The 17163-nt window shown below is 43.7% G+C and overlaps 1 protein-coding gene across 1 annotated transcript in view; it reads left to right on the top strand.

The window, feature by feature from the left end:
- Window positions 1-221: 221 nt before the first annotated feature.
- The window catches only part of HS3ST1 (heparan sulfate-glucosamine 3-sulfotransferase 1), a 33322-nt gene continuing 16380 nt past the window's right edge, over window positions 222-17163 (top strand). Inside the window, exon 1 of the mRNA XM_069744856.1 lies at window positions 222-358. The gene's annotated coding sequence lies outside the window, so the exon portion shown is untranslated. The remainder of the gene's footprint in view (window positions 359-17163) is intronic.

Below are 17163 nucleotides of genomic sequence, written 5' to 3'. Positions count from 1 at the left end.
ATTACGGTAGTAGAGGAGGACACCCCGCAGAGATCGTATAATAGGGGCTCAGTGCTGGGAAGTGACTCCGGAGTTAGCAGAGCAGTCAGAGGAGGCAGCGGCACAGGGGCAGAGGAGGCTGCGGCGGCGGCTGAGCGCCCACACACCTCACCTGTACATTGCAACACGAGCATTTCGTCAGTGGTAGCAGTGGCGGCACTCCTAGGGGAGGAGGACAGCGGCCATAGGGTGAGAGTTATGGGAGAGGAGACCTGCGTCACCGAGCAGAGGCTACAAGACTGCGGCCAGCTGATCGGGTCTGCCCGGGGCACCTGGCTGGGTGACGGAGCCGGCTGTGAGGGCAGCGCTGAGCCCGGGGGTAAGTGTCCTGCTGGCTGCGTGCACCTGCACGTGTACGGGGGGCATCCGCCTCCCCTAGGTATAGTGTTCTCTTCCAAAGGTAGCTGCTGCAGAACATCTTCGTAGAGCTGCCCGCTCACAGGTCACAGTACTTCCATGTTAATTGTATATTCATATACTTATTCCTGGCACTAACAGTGAACTTTTGTTTGTATTATTACAGAAAATATTATTTCTGTAATAAAAGTGGGGGTTTTTTGTTCTATTTTGTGTTTGTTTTTTTGTTTTTTTATTTTTTTTCAAATTTTCCCATACAATAGATACTGATCTTAATATCCCATCTCCAGCAGGATGGGAATTTTTTTTTTTTTTTTTTTTTTTTTTTTTAAATTTATTTATTTTACTTTATATTGGTCATTAATGAACATTTATTGGGAGGACACATCTGATTGTGTAATGATCGGGGTATTTGGCAGTCGGATGCATCAGTAACGAGGATCTTCTGTGCTGCACGTTCCACATCCTTTTCATCATCCTCATAGCTGCCAATAATTATGGGGCATGTGGATATTTGGGAAATATTATTAATAATAATTTATTATTATTTAGAATTTTTTTTTTTTATATATTTTTTTTTTTTTTTATCTTGTGACCTGCACTAAATGAATCTCAGGCAGAATAAATCTCCAATGATTGACGGCTCCAGTTCATCATCGGGGTCTCCAACTTCTGCATCTTTGCTACTTGTAATCTGACGTCCTAGTATCCTCCTTATTATTCAGTTTATTTTTATTTATTTATTTTTTTATCTTGTGACCTGCACTAAGTGAATCGCAGGCAGAATAGATCTGATGGCGTCGGCTCCAGTGATTGACGGCTCCAGTTGTTCCTCGGGGTCTACAACCTCTGCATCTTTGCTCCTTGTAAGCTGACGTCCCGGTCTCCTAGCCGTGTGGCTTTTCTTCTTACGTCCGTCCTCCACATGTGAGCAGCAGTTGTAATAAGTGTATTGGTCCAATAATGTGTGGAAATGTTAAGCTGAAGTCTGGATTCTCCAAAATTCTTCATAGTTTTAACCCTGCTGTTGTCTTCGGTCAAAAAGGACCGACCTTGGACTTCAATATTCTTTAAAATATTCAAGATGCGGCTCTGAAACCTGTGGCCAACCGACCCATCCTCATGTACGTCAATCAACCACAAGTTTCAGAACCGCATCTTGAACACCCCCAAAAATACCAAAGTTCAAAATCGGTCTCCCCAGACCGAAGACAACAGCAGGGTTAAGGCTGAAGGAAAACACAAATCCATCAAGTTCAACTTCTGACCCAACGTGGCTGTAGAAGCCAGTTGCCCCATATTAGGGGGAAAATGTCCTTCCTGAGTCCATCTAGTTCCCTGGATCGTCATCCTCTAAGCTAAATTTGGTTCCCAAAACCTGTAATATTTATAGGGACATCTGGCCTCACCATCAAAACCAAAACAAGTTTTACATCTGAACTAATTTAACGGGACATCCATGTATGCATGGATTATGCTGTAAATGTCTGCAGGTTGAGCGGTCTCCTCGGAGACCACCATTCATTAGGAGAATGTCTGTCTCGTGACTGCCTAGAATAGACTGAATGAAGAAGTGGACGTCCATTCGTAGTCCATAGGAGTAATCGAAGCAGCTAATCATCAAATTCAAAAGGTGGGATGTTGGGAACAAAATCCTACTTAAAGGGATGTTCGGGTCTAAAAGTTCTGTGGCATGGGAGATAAGTTTTGGTGGACCCCATCAGACTTGAGGCCCCTGGCTGAATGGTTCAGAGGTTGATCATGCACAGTACCGCTCCTTTCTTAATGGACATGTTGGCGATTGCTGAGTTACGGGTAACCAATTAATGAAAATTAAGCCATCTATTAGAATTCCATGTAACTTCTCCCTCCGGCAGCCCCTGATTCATTACATGTTCATGTCCATCTGCTCCATTGTATACACAGCGCCCATTCAGTGATGTGATCTGGAAGGCAGAGATCGTCCCCTACCATCTATGGGGAGTGCGACTGTCTGACATACGGCTTTAATCTCTGCATTTGTTGAGTGGTCCACCCAAGTCTTCGGGAGGTCCACAGGTGGCAAAGGATTCCTCTTACTGTTAAACATTAGGTCTATATAACTTGTTTTCACTAAACTTTTTATCACCTCCAAAAATAATTTACTGAAACTGTGTCCGACTGTGTGACCCTGACCGATCAGCCTGATCACGGCTCCATTCATTCTCTATGGGCCTGATTGAAGAAGCTGAACACCGAGCTCAGCAGCACCATGGTGAATAGATGGAGCAGCAAGACGCACACCTTCACTGCCGCTCTAATCTGACGGGGTACAAGATGACTCTATCCTGCCGATTAGTCTGGGAACCCCACGGAGAACATGTTATCGCCTATCTGTTGGGTGGGCAATAACTTGTTTTTGTAGTTCTTTATTATAAAGGATTTTGGGAGAAATTGGTGCAGGTCCTGTGTTCTTGAACTTATTCGCTCTACGAATTTCTGTATTATATTTGTCATTTACATTGGTACTTATCATTTGGCATAATAACATGACGGGTAGTGTGTGGTGGTGGTTTTTTTTTTTTTACAATGTTTGTGTGGTTGTATATTAACACTGAATCAAGGAGATCTGATACATTTATGACTGTGACCTTCGGTCTCACATTTATGTATGTGAATGTTTCTGGAGAAATAGGAGCACAGTAAAGGGTTGACGGTCCTTTGTCACCTCTTCTCCTTCCAGTCAGAAATGGCAGATACTAGGGAATGAAATCCCATTTGTATCGCCGGCTAAGACTTTTTTTTAAACTGTACAGTTCAGATTTTGAGTAGTAGTAATAGTGACTGGAGCAGATCAGTGGCTTCTGATTGGCTGCAGGGTTCAGGTGACATTATGTCCTATTACCACCAGGAGTCAGTACTGAGGAAGGAGTAGGAAGTATGTAGGGTGTTTGCCCGTGTGACACATGGGGAGGAATTTTAGTAGGGGGTTGAGTAGAGTACATAGTAACATAGTAACATAGTTAGTAAGGCCAAAAAAAGACATTTGTCCATCCAGTTCAGCCTATATTCCATCATAATAAATCCCCAGATCTACGTCCTTCTACAGAACCTAATAATTGTATGATACAATATTGTTCTGCTCCAGGAAGACATCCAGGCCTCTCTTGAACCCCTCGACTGAGTTCGCCATCACCACCTCCTCAGGCAAGCAATTCCAGATTCTCACTGCCCTAACAGTAAAGAATCCTCTTCTATGTTGGTGGAAAAACCTTCTCTCCTCCAGACGCAAAGAATGCCCCCTTGTGCCCGTCACCTTCCTTGGTATAAACAGATCCTCAGCGAGATATTTGTATTGTCCCCTTATATACTTATACATGGTTATTAGATCACCCCTCAGTCGTCTTTTTTCTAGACTAAATAATCCTAATTTCGCTAATCTATCTGGGTATTGTAGTTCTCCCATCCCCTTTATTAATTTTGTTGCCCTCCTTTGTACAGTGTTTCCCTTTAAAATAAGACTGACTTGTATTATATTTTTGTACTGAAAAATGGGTTAAGGCTTATTTTCAGGGGATGTTTTATTTTTTCCCCCTTTAATAACTATTCACACTTATTCTTAAAAAAAAAATAAATAAAAAAAAATAAAAAAAAAATCAACATTTATTCAAATATAATCGTGTGTATCACGCCTGTGTGCATACTGTACAGATCAGCCTGTCTCCAGTTCCTCTAGACTCCCACAAAGGACCTTTGACATCATGGTCAATGAACATGATGTCACCAAAGGTCGTTAAACAGTCTTAACTAGAGCTAAGCAAATTTGCTCGGGTTCCCTCTTATTCAGAAAGCTAGAGCACTTACCGGAAGAGCTGTAGAGAGAACCCGACTTCCTGGATCGCGCCGGTTGATAGGTGCTGAGTGACAGTCATAACACGTGCAACCCAACGAACAGGCTCTCCATGCATGGGTCGTGACTGTGACACCTACAGCTGTGGCACCGATCAGCCGGAGCGATCCAGGAAGCCGGGTTCCCTCTGCAGCATATTCGGGAAGCGCTCTAGCTTGCCGAATAAAAGGGAACCCAAGCAAATTCGCTCATCTCTAGTATTAACATTGAAATAAACGGTGTGGGCTAGGACCAGTCCACAGATCGTGACAGAGGTCAATCAGTGACTTGCTCTTTTTATTTATGACATTGGGGAAAAAAGTCATCCTTTCCAGACAACTGTCAAACACTGGTGGTCCGAGCTCCTCAACGGTTGTCCGACTTTAGGTTTAGTTTTCAGTTTGATCCGAGTTCAATTACCGATCTATTTTACTTCCCACAGAACTTGCCATAAGGCTTCTGTTACTTTATGGTTATGCTCTTTATTTCCGTTTTTTTTGTTACATAATTGAAACATAGAAATGTAAAAGTATAACACTTCAGTGAGTAAACCTGTCTGTGTAGTTTGGACACATTGTAACCTGGGTTCATATAGGTATTACAAGCTCCAGGCTGGAATTCATGTGACATTCCTACATTGACGGCATTCCTGATGGAAGGGTGGGGGGTGTACTGACTTTATAACAAAAATTCAATAAACACAAGAGGGGGCATTGGAGGAGAAACACCTTAAGTTCAAAGAGCAAAAAACTGGGCAGAAGATATATATATTTTTTCTACCCCTTGCAAAAGGGAAATTTGATAACTCCCATGAACATGACTTTGATTTCTAGCTGACGGCACATGGAAGTCATCCAGTACTTGAGCGATTTACATCTGTTTCCACTTCAACCAATTGCACTAATTAAACACTAAATAGATTTCTGTGCACATGTTCATTCTTTCTGGTGTTTCGCGAGTGCTTTTTCAGGTGGGTTCAAGGCGTAAACCTCCTGAAAAGGACTCAATGTGCTCACAACCTTAGGAACATCGAGATAATTGAAGTAGATGCTGAGGGGGTCTATCTTTTTTGGAAGGACTGGGGTTCACTCCTCTGATCAGACACAAGCAGCAAAGTAAATGCCTACTGTCCTAGTTGTCCTGCAATAGTATAGCCCCATTGAGGTCAATAAGCTCCCACTGACTTCGATGTTTGTGGATGCCCGAGAGAATGAGTGGAGAAACCCCAATAACACGGCGAGTTGAGAGAATTTTGTTCAGCAATGACAAAAAAAAGAAACTTGCAGAATTACAGTATAGGTGTACATTATTTAATTTTTTATTCACATTTCTTATCGCACAATATGGTTAGACAAGACTTCTTTCTAGTAGTAGGTCTCCTTGTCATTGAAACTCTGCAGACCTCAAACCTGACTCTCGGAGTGTAGGACACTACCCTGCGTAACGAAATAACCACAGATGAAAATTTATTTGCAGAACATCTATTTCATAGTGTGGGAAATAGAAAAGAGAAACTGTCATAGACTGGAGCACAAATCAATATCTGTATTTTAGAAGTAGGATCTCTGCTCCTGTGTAATAAGACCTTCTTGTCTTGATCTTTTTGTATGGTGACCTTCAAATATGACCCATCACGATGGCAATGCAGCTCAGTACAGAGAGGAACGCTGGAAACTACCGGGCAATGACGGGCTGAGCCGTATCGTCTTAACTTACTGTAGCAGTAATGCAAGAACAAATAAACTTGTCTGCAGCGCCTTTCTGATCTATTTTATATTTCAGTCTTATCTTTAGATTGACAATGGCCCAAAATTCTTTTTTTTTTTTTTTTTTTTCCCCCACAGTCCTGCAAAATTGACATTTTTATTTCTACACTTTTTTTTTTTTTTTTTTTTTTCTCTGCAGTTTAGTTGTGTAGTTTTGTCTATAATAGATGTATGGAATAATAAAGTTGGACTTATTCTCCCAAAAAATGCTGAGTGGACATGCTGCAATTTTCTAAGCCAGTCGGAAAAATAGAACCAGGCATGAGATTTCTAAAAGGTCAGCCTTTTGGTGCTACTATAGAGAGCAGCTTTTAATTTGCAGAAACATATGGTGTGAACATGGCCCTAATATGCTGTGATCACTGACTGCACATATAAAGTAGTAAGGCTACGTTCACATTTGCGTTGTGTGCCGGCGACACAACGCAAATAAAAACGCACCAAAACGCACGCTAAAACGCTGCATTTTGCGACGCATGCGTCCTTTTTTGCCGAATTTTGGACGCAAAAAAATGCATCTTGCTGCGTCCTCTGCGCCCTGAGGCGTGCGGCAAAAAAACCGCATGCATCGCAAAACGCAGCACAACGCATGTACATGCGCCCCCATGTTAAATATAGGGGCGCATGACGCATCCCGGCGGAATGCAAATCTGAACGTAGCCTAAGTTGTCAGAAACTTCCAGGGTTGTCTACTAGTGATTGAACGTGCTGGGATAAGGTGTCTCAGGGCTGCTAGACTGCCGCAACACATGGAGGGATTGCCTAACGGGGACGCCCTGTATATGCTGCAGCTGTTGAACAACCGTGAGACATACAGCCGCGGGGACTCCATTTTTGCCAGAGCCGTATATATTAAGAGATCACTGCAAAATGTTCAGCGTTTGATTATTTATTTATTTTTTTTCTGTCTCCGAAGTTCCAAGCAATACATTTTGTATTTATTTTCTGAAGAGAAATGGTCAAAATAGCAAAAAATTGCTTGCATACCTCAAATAATGCAAAAAAAAAAGTTCATTTAGAAACCATACTAATATATATATTTTTTTTTTAATTCAGGAAGAGTTGAGAAATCAATATTTTGTGGAATAACCATGATTTTCAATCACAGCTTTCATGCGTCTTGGCATGTGCAACACCCGCTAGGGCCGTGGGGTACTTGGAACTTGGTTGGGTGGCTCTTAAAGGTATGGTCACGGCACAGTGTCCCAGTCCATGGCCCTTGGTGCGCAATAAAAGGGATGAGGGAAATGTTTGTAGGGGATTACTAGTGACGCCACCTGTGGTGTTCAGACAGCGATGGCTGCTTAACGGAATCACTGGGGCCGGTGGTGTTGCAGCTGAGATGGTTTGACTTCCCACAAGTGGAGCAGGGCTACAAGAACAGTCTGAGGGGTTGTGTACGTTTGGGTGCAAGAATAATTGGGGGACACAGGGACTGTAGTTTCTTTACCTTTTAATTGTAGGTGCAGTCCGGATCACAGGTAACAGGTGGTATTAGAGATCCAGACAGTTTAGAATTCCCCTAGCCAGGTGGGGTGGAATCCTCCCAACTGCACTGCTATCTGGGTTCCTGATGCTTGTAGTTCTCCTCAAGTCCTCTGTCTGTCCACTTAGTGAAACGCTACATGCGTGGCAGGCGGCTTGAGCCTCTTCTAGGTCTCACTCCCTTGTGGTGACTCTGGGCTCTGGTATGAGGTTGTGGCCAAAAGACCTGCAATCTCCTGTCCTCGGGATTTTGGCTGTAGGGCGTGTAGTTCCCACACAACCACGGACTCCGGTGTCTGCTCTGTTGAGCTCAATCCTGGGGTAAGCTCAGTCGCAGCTCCACTCCCAGGCTCTCCTCACATTCTTACTCTCTTCACTGTCTCACATTGAACTTCCTAACCCCACCTCCAGGCCAGAACTTATAGGGAAGCTACCCTGAAACCAGGTTTAGAGCTCCCCATTCTGGTCTGGAGTCAGGAAAGATGTATGCCAGTGGTACCTGCTAAGGGAATCCCTTCTTGCTTCCAGGCATGACATTATCCTCTGTGAGGGAGGCAATGCCACTGTGGCAACCGGACTCCTGGGGGTGCTACACATGCTTTCCACCAGTCTTTCACACTGCTTTTGGGTGACCTTATGCCACTCCTGGTACAAAAATGTAAGCAATTCTTTGTTTGGCTTGTGACTATCCATCTTCCTCTTGATTACATTCACAAGGTTTTCAGTGGGGTTCAGGTCTGGAGATTGGGCTGGCCATGACAGGGATTTGATGTGGTGGTCCTTCATCCACACATTGATTGACCTAGCTGTGTGGCATGGCGCATTGTCCTGCTGGGAAAAAACAGTCCTCAAGAGTTGGGGAACATTGCCTGAGCAGAAGGAATCAACTGTTTTTCCAGGATAACCTTCTATGCGGCTTGATTCATACTTCCTTTTTGTAAGAAAAAATATTAACCTGCTCATTTCCAGACTTGATGAAGCGTCCCCAGATCAACACCTGGTCGTCTAATGGTTAGACGGAGACCTGGAGAGGATTATAAGCCAGTGTCTTGGACCCTTTGTGAAATTTGGAGGATTGGAGATGATCTGGGGATGCTTCAGCGAGGCTGGAATTGGGCAGGTTGTTCTTTGCCAAGGAAGAATGAATCAAGCCGCATACAAGTGCAAAAGTTGTGACAGCAGGTGCAGCGATTTTAAAAAAAGACTGACTTTGTTCCTTTTTGTTACTGTGATTATTAATAGTCTCTTGTCTATTCACCACTCTGAAGATTGATTATAGTGGTGGTTGTAGCATCGATGTAAGGTGCCTTTGCACTGGTGAAAAAGCTTTCTATTGGTGCTTCAACACTATTTTATAATTATAATAACATTTAAAAAAATCACTCATTCTTGAACGGAGAGGACCGAGCTCAGAGGGTAGGTTCAGAACGCAAGTAACCTTCCGATAACCCCATATCTGTGGTTTTTTATTTATTTATTTTTTTTTATTTTTTGGGGTTTTTTTTTTTTTTTATCTTTAAAGCAACCCAAAAGGCTGTTGCCAGCTACAAATTCCAAGGTTCATGGCCTACTTGGCTTCTGAGATTCATCTAGTCTTGGTGTCTCTGTGCCAGTGTGGCTTTCTGGTGCTAAGTGGGAATAGAACTCATTTACTCAGTCTGATTTTTATAATTTCACAACTCCGTTAATTCCTGTGAATTGGCAATGGTTTTTTTTTTTTGGTTTTTTTTTTTTCTTCCCTTGTCCTGTAGAAGCTTACAACTAGATCTAATCTCCTGTGATGATCACTTTGGCGTGGTCACCATGTTTTCCATTCCTGTTGTAGATAAAGAATCACTTACAATTTCCACTTAACCGGTCACAGGACGACCCCTGTGCCAGTGACTTGCGCAAACGTTCCCATAAATCAATCTGTCAGCTTTTATTTCTTTCGGAGTGATAATTGCGCACCTGCAAGTGGTTCATGCCCGGTGTAGAGCTTCCATGCCAAGTGTGGTGATCTATTCCAGCTTTGGGGTTTTATTTCTTACAAAAGGGAATCTCTTTATCTCAGGAAAATTGCTCAAAGTAAACGCTGTCTGTAAGAAAGTCCAGATGGTGAGGAATCTTCTATAACTTCACCACCAACATTTTAATACATGAATGTTGTCCTACTTCAGTCTCCATAGTAGTTGGAAAACTATCCGTGCTGACTGGTCCCTATTACCTGGCAGTGCTGGGTCTGTGACCACCAATTTTTGCATCAGTGCTAGGAAGCCTCGTTCCTTACATTGTTTTGTTTCTGTTATTCTCCTGGAAATGTAGTCATAAATTGACTGAATGTTATCAGTTTATTGCCCCTACAGACTGTCACTGCCTGGTCTATTCTGATAGTAGGGGATGGGCGAATCAATTGATTGAAAGCAAATCGAACTTACTTCTAATCTCTCTAAAAATAAAAGTGGAGTTTGAATCCTTGTATCTATTTTATTTTTTTTTTATTGCTCAAATCAAAATCTGGTCAATCTGCCACTGTTTTGCTGTGTGGTGTTTTTTTTTTTTTTTTTTTTTTTTCCTTGTTTTAGTCAGCGAATAATCACTGACCTTGGATAAAAAGAGCAAGAGATACTTTTCAGCGTCATTGTACTTATTCTTGGAAATGTTGTCTCTTTTCATTTTAAATTCATCAGAATGGATTCCTATGTATTTACTCCTATTCTTAATATCCATTTGAAGATAAAAAGCCGTTTTAAAGACTCCCCAAGCCATGCAGGCGTATGTTCACACAAACTAGATACCCAGAATTTTTGAACTGTACTTTTAGATGGAAGCAGATTTGCACAAATCACAATTGTGTACTGTGGAAACTTCAGTGCAGAATGTGTTTGTATATATATATTTATTTATTTTTTTTTGAGTGCTGCCTCCATGAATTATTGGTGAACAGGGGCCGTTTTTTTTTTTTTTTTCCCCTTCATCTCTTGGACCGTCGCCTTTCTTGCATATGGAATATCCTGTGGATATAAAGAAAAAAAATACCTCTTCAACTAAATTTAAAAAAAAAAAAAAATTGTCATGTAAAGTATTCCATGGCCTATAAATGACTGGCTATTTGTAACCCTATTTAACAGGTGGCTCACTATTATATATGGAGATTAGCAGTACATTGGAGTCATTCGTCAATCAATTTTTAGATTCAATCAGTAAAGCACTGGCAACATTTCTCCAGTATTGATTGTCTACATAGTTAAAGGAAATGTGAAACTATGGAGGATGTAGAGCGTTAGAGGTCCGAGATCTAAATGCAACTCATTCAGGTAATTCCTTATGTAAAAATCAGTAATGTAGCCCCCCAGCTCTGCAGTTTATACTATAGTCTAGGCACAATAGGGAGAATCTTTTGTTTATTTATTTTTTTTTTTTTAGACCTTTGGCAAATTTTCGTGTTTGCGGTGCCTTGCTACAATTGGGAAAGGGTGTGACCAGTCCATGCCATATTAACTTCATCATATTCTAAGTGGCTTATATTATCACTGACCTCATTAAGAACTCTGAGCACCTTTTGTTTTAAGGATGGTGTAAGTCTTTTCCCCCATGTGTCCACCCATCCATATTTGGCTCTTGGATGCCCACAAGGTTTCTATATCAAAACGGAATTAAGTTTATTGTCCTTTAAACTTTACAGCTCCAGAAATAAAACTTCTTTTCATTAAAAATGAGTCTTCTATATATGTAAGGCCTGTCCCACACGTCCAGATGATTCCGGTACCGAAAAATCGGTACCAGAGTTATCCGTGTCCATGTGCTTACCTGGCACATCAGTGTGGCACACGTGCGGCAGCCAACTGGGTACCACACGCACCATGCAGGAGACAGCGCTAGAGTTAAGCGCTGTCCCCTGCTTTGGGTGCTGAATCCAGAATTCATTCCTTCTTCCCAGCAGCATTCGCTGGAGAAAAGGAATGAAAAATGCTTTTTTTTTTTTTTTTTTTTGTTTAACCCCTTTCTGACCTCAGACGGGATAGTACGTCCGAGGTCAGATCCCCTGCTTTGATGCAGGGCTCCGCGGTGAGCCCGCATCAAAGCCGGGACATGTCAGCTGTTGAACAGCTGACATGTGCCCGTAATAGGCGCAGGCAGAATCGCGATCTGCCCGCGCCTATTAACTAGTTAAATGCTGCTGTCAATCGCAGACAGCGGCATTTAACTACCATTTCCGGCCGGAAATGACGTCATCGCCGACCCCAGTCACATGATTGGGGGTCGGCGATGCTTCAGAATAGTAACCATAGAGGTCCTTGAGACCTCTATGGTTACTGATCACCGGTGGCTGTGAGCGCCACCTTGTGGTCGGCGCTCACAGCACACCTGCAATTCTGCTACATAGCAGCGATCTGATGATCGCTGCTATGTAGCAGAGCTGATCGCGTTGTGCCTGCTTCTAGCCTCCCATGGAGGCTATTGAAGCATGGCAAAAGTAAAAAAAAAAGTTAAAAAAAATGTGAAAAAAATAAAAAAAAATATAAAAGTTTAAATCACCCCCCTTTCGCCCCAATCAAAATAAATGAATAAAAAAAAATCAAATCTACACATTTGGTATCGCCGCGCTCAGAATCGCCCGATCTATCAATTTAAAAAAAGCATTAACCTGATCACTAAACAGCGTAGCGAGAAGAAAATGGGGAAACGCCAGAATTACGTTTTTTTTGGTCGCCGCGACATTGCATTAAAATGCAATAACGGGCGATCAAAAGAACGTATCTGCACCGAAATGCTATCATTAAAAATGTCATCTTGGCACGCAAAAAATAAGCCCTCAACCGACCCCAGATCACGAAAAATGGAGACGCTACAAGTATCGGAAAATGGCGCAATTTTTTTTTTTTTTTTTATAAAGCAAAGTTTGGAATTTATTTTTCACCACTTAGATAAAAAATAACCTAGTCATATTAGGTGTCTATGAACTCGTAATGACCTGGAGAATCATAATGGCAGGTTAGTTTTAGCATTTAGTGAACCTAGCAAAAAAGCCAAACAAAAAACAAGTGTGGGATTGCACTTTTTTTGCAATTTCACCGCACTTGGAATTTTATTCCCGTTTTATAGTACACAACATGCTAAAACCAATGATGTCGTTCAAAAGTACAACTCGTCCCGCAAAAAATAAGCCCCCACATGGCCAAATTGACAGAAAAATAAAAGTTATGGCCCTGGGAAGGAGGGGAGTGAAAAACGAACACGGAAAAACGAAAAATCCCAAGGTCATGAAGGGGTTAAAATAAAGTTCCCGGTAATCTCTCCCCTCCCTCCCCCTGTGCGCCCGCCCGCTGGCATTAAAATACTTACCCGGCTCCCTCGGCGCTTCCATCCTCTCAGCGTCGCAGCTCTTCCTGTATGAGCGCATTACAGTGATGAATATGCGGCTCTACCCCTATGGGAGGTGGAGCCGCATATTCATCACACTAATAAGCGGCACCACGTGACCGCTCATACAGGAAGAGCTGCAACGCTGAAGATGGAAGCGCCGAGGGAGCCAGGTAAGTATTTTAATGCCGGCGGGTGCACAGGGGGAGGGAAGGGGGAGATTACCGGGAACTTTTTTTTTTTTTTGTGTTTAAAATTAAAGATTTTTCATTCCTTCTCTCCAGCGAACGCTGCTGGAGAGAAGAAATGAATGGGGCTTCTGCACCACAAGTTGGGGGGACAGCGCTTACTGTAGCTCTGTCTCCTGCATGGCACACGGACAGCATTCGTGTGCGGTACGTGTTTTACACGGACCCATTGACTTTAATGGGTCCATGTGTTCCCACAAACACTGACATGTCTCCGTGTTTTCCAAACGGACACACAGTCCATGAAAACATGCTGACATGTGCAGAGACACATTGATTTTTAATGTGTCTACGTGAGTCAGTGTCTCCGGTACGTGATGAAACTGTCACCTCACGTACCGGAGCCACTGACGTGTGAAACCGGCCTAAAGCAAAGTAAATCAAACGATCTCATCAACTCTGTATTACCGGAATCTCTCGGGCTGCAGTACAGAATATCCACAAGTTCAGGGCCAGCTCCAGGTTTTCATGGGCCACTGGCGATAGTCTCAGTGGGCCCCTTTTTAACACTTGCCAAAATTTATGATGCACAGACATGGCAGAGAAATATAGGTATAGTACAGTGCCAAAGATTTCACTTACATTACATGAGGGATATCAATAGCTCAGAAATCAGACAGTATAGTCCTTCATACAGTACAATAGGCACCACATACTGCTCCATACAGAATAATGGACCCTGAATATTTCTCCATACAGATGGAGACCAATATATTGGTCTATACATAATGGATCCATATAATGCTTCATACAGTATAATGGGCCTCATATAATGCTCCAGTATGAAAGGCCCCATATAATGCTCCCTATATAATGGGTCCCATATGATGTTCGCGTATATAATAGATGCCATATATTGCTCCAAACATTAAAAAAAAAAAAAAATGCTCTCCTCCTTGCTGTTTGTTGCTCTGCTCCGTATTCCTCAGCGTCGATGTCTTCCGGCTCTCTGCACGTCATCTTGGCCTCTGACCTGAAACGTCAGTCGGAAGATGCTACAGCAGAGGAAAGGGTACAGCTAAGTATCACAAGTACCGGGGCCCTGAGCAAGCAAGGGAGGGGGATGCAGGTACTGAGCCCCCATAGTGAGGGGCAGGGTGGGGGGATCTGCTCGGGGCCCTGACACTTGCCCGGGTGCTGACTCTTGCCCTTCACAAGCAGTCTTTTTCTAGCCTGAGCACAGTACTACTCCCTCAGCTAAAGCGGGTGCATCTTATCAGGCCGGAAACACCCAAACTGGAGCATTGGGGTGACCTTTCCCACCCAGGCTCTTTGGTCGCTCCTTAATCCCAGACCCCAAATCCAGTCACAACAAAAAAATCTGTAACAAATGCTTGCCATCCAACACCTTGCCTCCTACTTTCTTATAAATAAAATGTATACATGTATGATGTATTCAATGGTACGCACAATCTAAAGGGAGTATTCGCTACTGAACTACTTCTGAGTGACCCCAGTTTGCTGACAAACTGGGTGAGTGTAATACCGTAAATGAAATACAACTGCAGTGTGTGTGTATATACAGTGGGGCAAAAAAGTATTTAGTCAGTCAGCAATAGTGCAAGTTCCACCACTTAAAAAGATGAGAGGCGTCTGTACATCTTTACATCATAGGTAGTGTTGAGCGATACCTTCCGATATCGGAAAGTATCGGTATCGGATAGGATCGGCCGATATTCAAAAGATATCGGATATCACCGATACCGATACCCGATCCCAATGCAAGTCAATGGGACCAAAATATCGGAATTAAAATAAACCCTTTCTTGCCTTGTAGGTTCATTCTACATGAAGGAAAACAACTAAGAATAATGCCGGATGTATTTGGGGAGGTGGCGGAGACATTAAAGTCATAGAGGTTTATCCCAATCAAATAGAATAGCATGTTTTTTGTTTTGTTTTTTAAGACGTTCGGAGTGACAAAGATATTGACTATGTAAATTTTTTTTTTTTATTTTGTCAGATATTGATGTTTCACTATTCCACGCCCTTCCCCTTCTTTTTTTCTTTTTTTTTTTTCCCACACTTTCATTTTCATCATCATCAGCATCTTTGACATCAACTTCTTCTTCACCTTATTCATCTTCTTCTTCATCCTTTACCTTTTTTTTTTTTTTTTTTTTTATTACATTCTTCATATTCATTTTATTCAACTATTATTATTCTTCCTATTCTACTTCTTCATCATATTCTCATTTGTGACAGGCATTCCCATAGTTATCTATAAAAGTTGGAAGATTACACCTTCCGTTCTGCCAGTCACAAAAGTTACATTTGTCCGCGTTCAGTTTGGCCTGCAGCATAAGGCTTTATCCAGGGGCACCACGAGGAGGAACGGACTCACCCCCATACACTGCTTAGTCTTCTTCTGCATATAATTTAGATAATATCTTTTGCTCTGATATTAAGTCTTATGCTTAATGTTCTTCTGCTCTTTGTTCTGCAGCCTCTTGTTCTTCTGCTTCTCGGTCTTCCATGTCGTCGTCTCCAGGGTCGTCGTCTCAGCCGTCGTCGTCGTCTCAGCCGTCGTCGTCGTCTCAGCCGTCGTCGTCGTCTCAGCCGTCGTCGTCGTCTCAGCCGTCGTCGTCGTCTCAGCCGTCGTCGTCGTCTCAGCCGTCGTCGTCGTCTCAGCCGTCGTCGTCGTCTCAGCCGTCGTCGTCGTCTCAGCCGTCGTCGTCGTCTCAGCCGTCGTCGTCGTCTCAGCCGTCGTCGTCATCGGGGTGGTCTTCCGGGTCGTCGACTTTAGGGTCTTAAACTTGGAAATGTAGCAGAAGGTACAAGAAGGCTGAGAAAATGCCAAGAACCAGCTGATGGAACTGGAACTCGGATGGCTACCCGAAGGTTCAAGAGCCTATGGAACTACCGAGGACCAGCTGACGTTACTGGAACCCGGTTACTAAGCAGGAGGTACCCGTGCCTGAAAGCATTACCAAGGACCACCTGACTTTGGTGGATCTCGGATACCCAGAAGGAGGCACCTAAGCCAAAGGCTCGGCCCGGAACCAGCTGACGGTGCTGGAACCAGGTGGTGGACCCGAAGGCCCACAGGAGAGGAGAGAACAGCTAGGCCGCGAGGCAGCCGCAGTTACCGAACCCCAACAGTCCTACAGGGGGAGCTGGGCCTACTGGCACTACAGAACCAGCCTTGACTACCAGTTCACGCAGCCCACATAGGAAGCTCCTAAACTGGAGGCACCCTGGAGTTGGCTAACTCGACCGCACCACGACGGGGCAAGCATAGGCGTCTCAGTGAGCTTGACACAACCCGGAAACAGCTGACGGTGCTGAAACCAGGCTTGGCACGAGGGAGTACCTGTGACAAGAACACTGCCGAGAACCAGCTGGCGGAGCTGGAACCCAGATGCGTTGCCTATCAAAGATTGGCTTCCTACAGCCCCAACTAGCGATGTTGGAGCAAAGGGTAAGCAGGGGGAGCAGAGTGTAGGCCGAAGCCTGCACTGGAGTCAGCTTTGTGTCTGCATTGCGTTTGCAGGACACTTTGCCGGCTACACAGTGGGGGAACAGCAGGCGGTGCTGAACCCCACTAACACATTGGCTGGTGTTTTTCTCTGTGCAGCTAGCACTTCCGGGCAAAAACTAGCGTTGTTAGAGCCCAGGGTCAGCAGGAGGAGGAGAGGAGCAGAGTGTAGGCCGAAGCCTAGTTGAACCAATTTCAAAGGTAACCTTTAACCCCCCTCAGGTGTTGCAAGGTACAAAAGCCACACCTCGTGCAGCATTAATGCTGCACAAGTAAAAGGTTGCTCTCTTAATTTTGCTCCTTGCACACGCTGAATAAAACACGTACACTATTTAGCCCATTCTACTGTAAAACAGTAGTGGAGGCGTGACTTGTCTTTTTAAAGAAAAGCAGCACTGGTGTCGAAAATAACACCTTGGTGCATGTGCGCAGCTTCCTGATCGATGTTATTTGCTGTACAGGAGTCTGCGCTCTTGTTATCCCTTGGCCATGTGCTGTGAGCGATGCCTGTCTAATCACCTCATTTCATGTTGGCCGATGCGGTTAGCGATGGACATGAAACCCAGACCCGCAGTGTCT

This window comes from Ranitomeya imitator, chromosome 1 (genome assembly GCF_032444005.1).
Source record: "Ranitomeya imitator isolate aRanImi1 chromosome 1, aRanImi1.pri, whole genome shotgun sequence".
NCBI classification, from domain to species: domain Eukaryota; kingdom Metazoa; phylum Chordata; class Amphibia; order Anura; family Dendrobatidae; genus Ranitomeya; species Ranitomeya imitator.
This window is presented reverse-complemented; position numbering and strand designations above follow the sequence as displayed.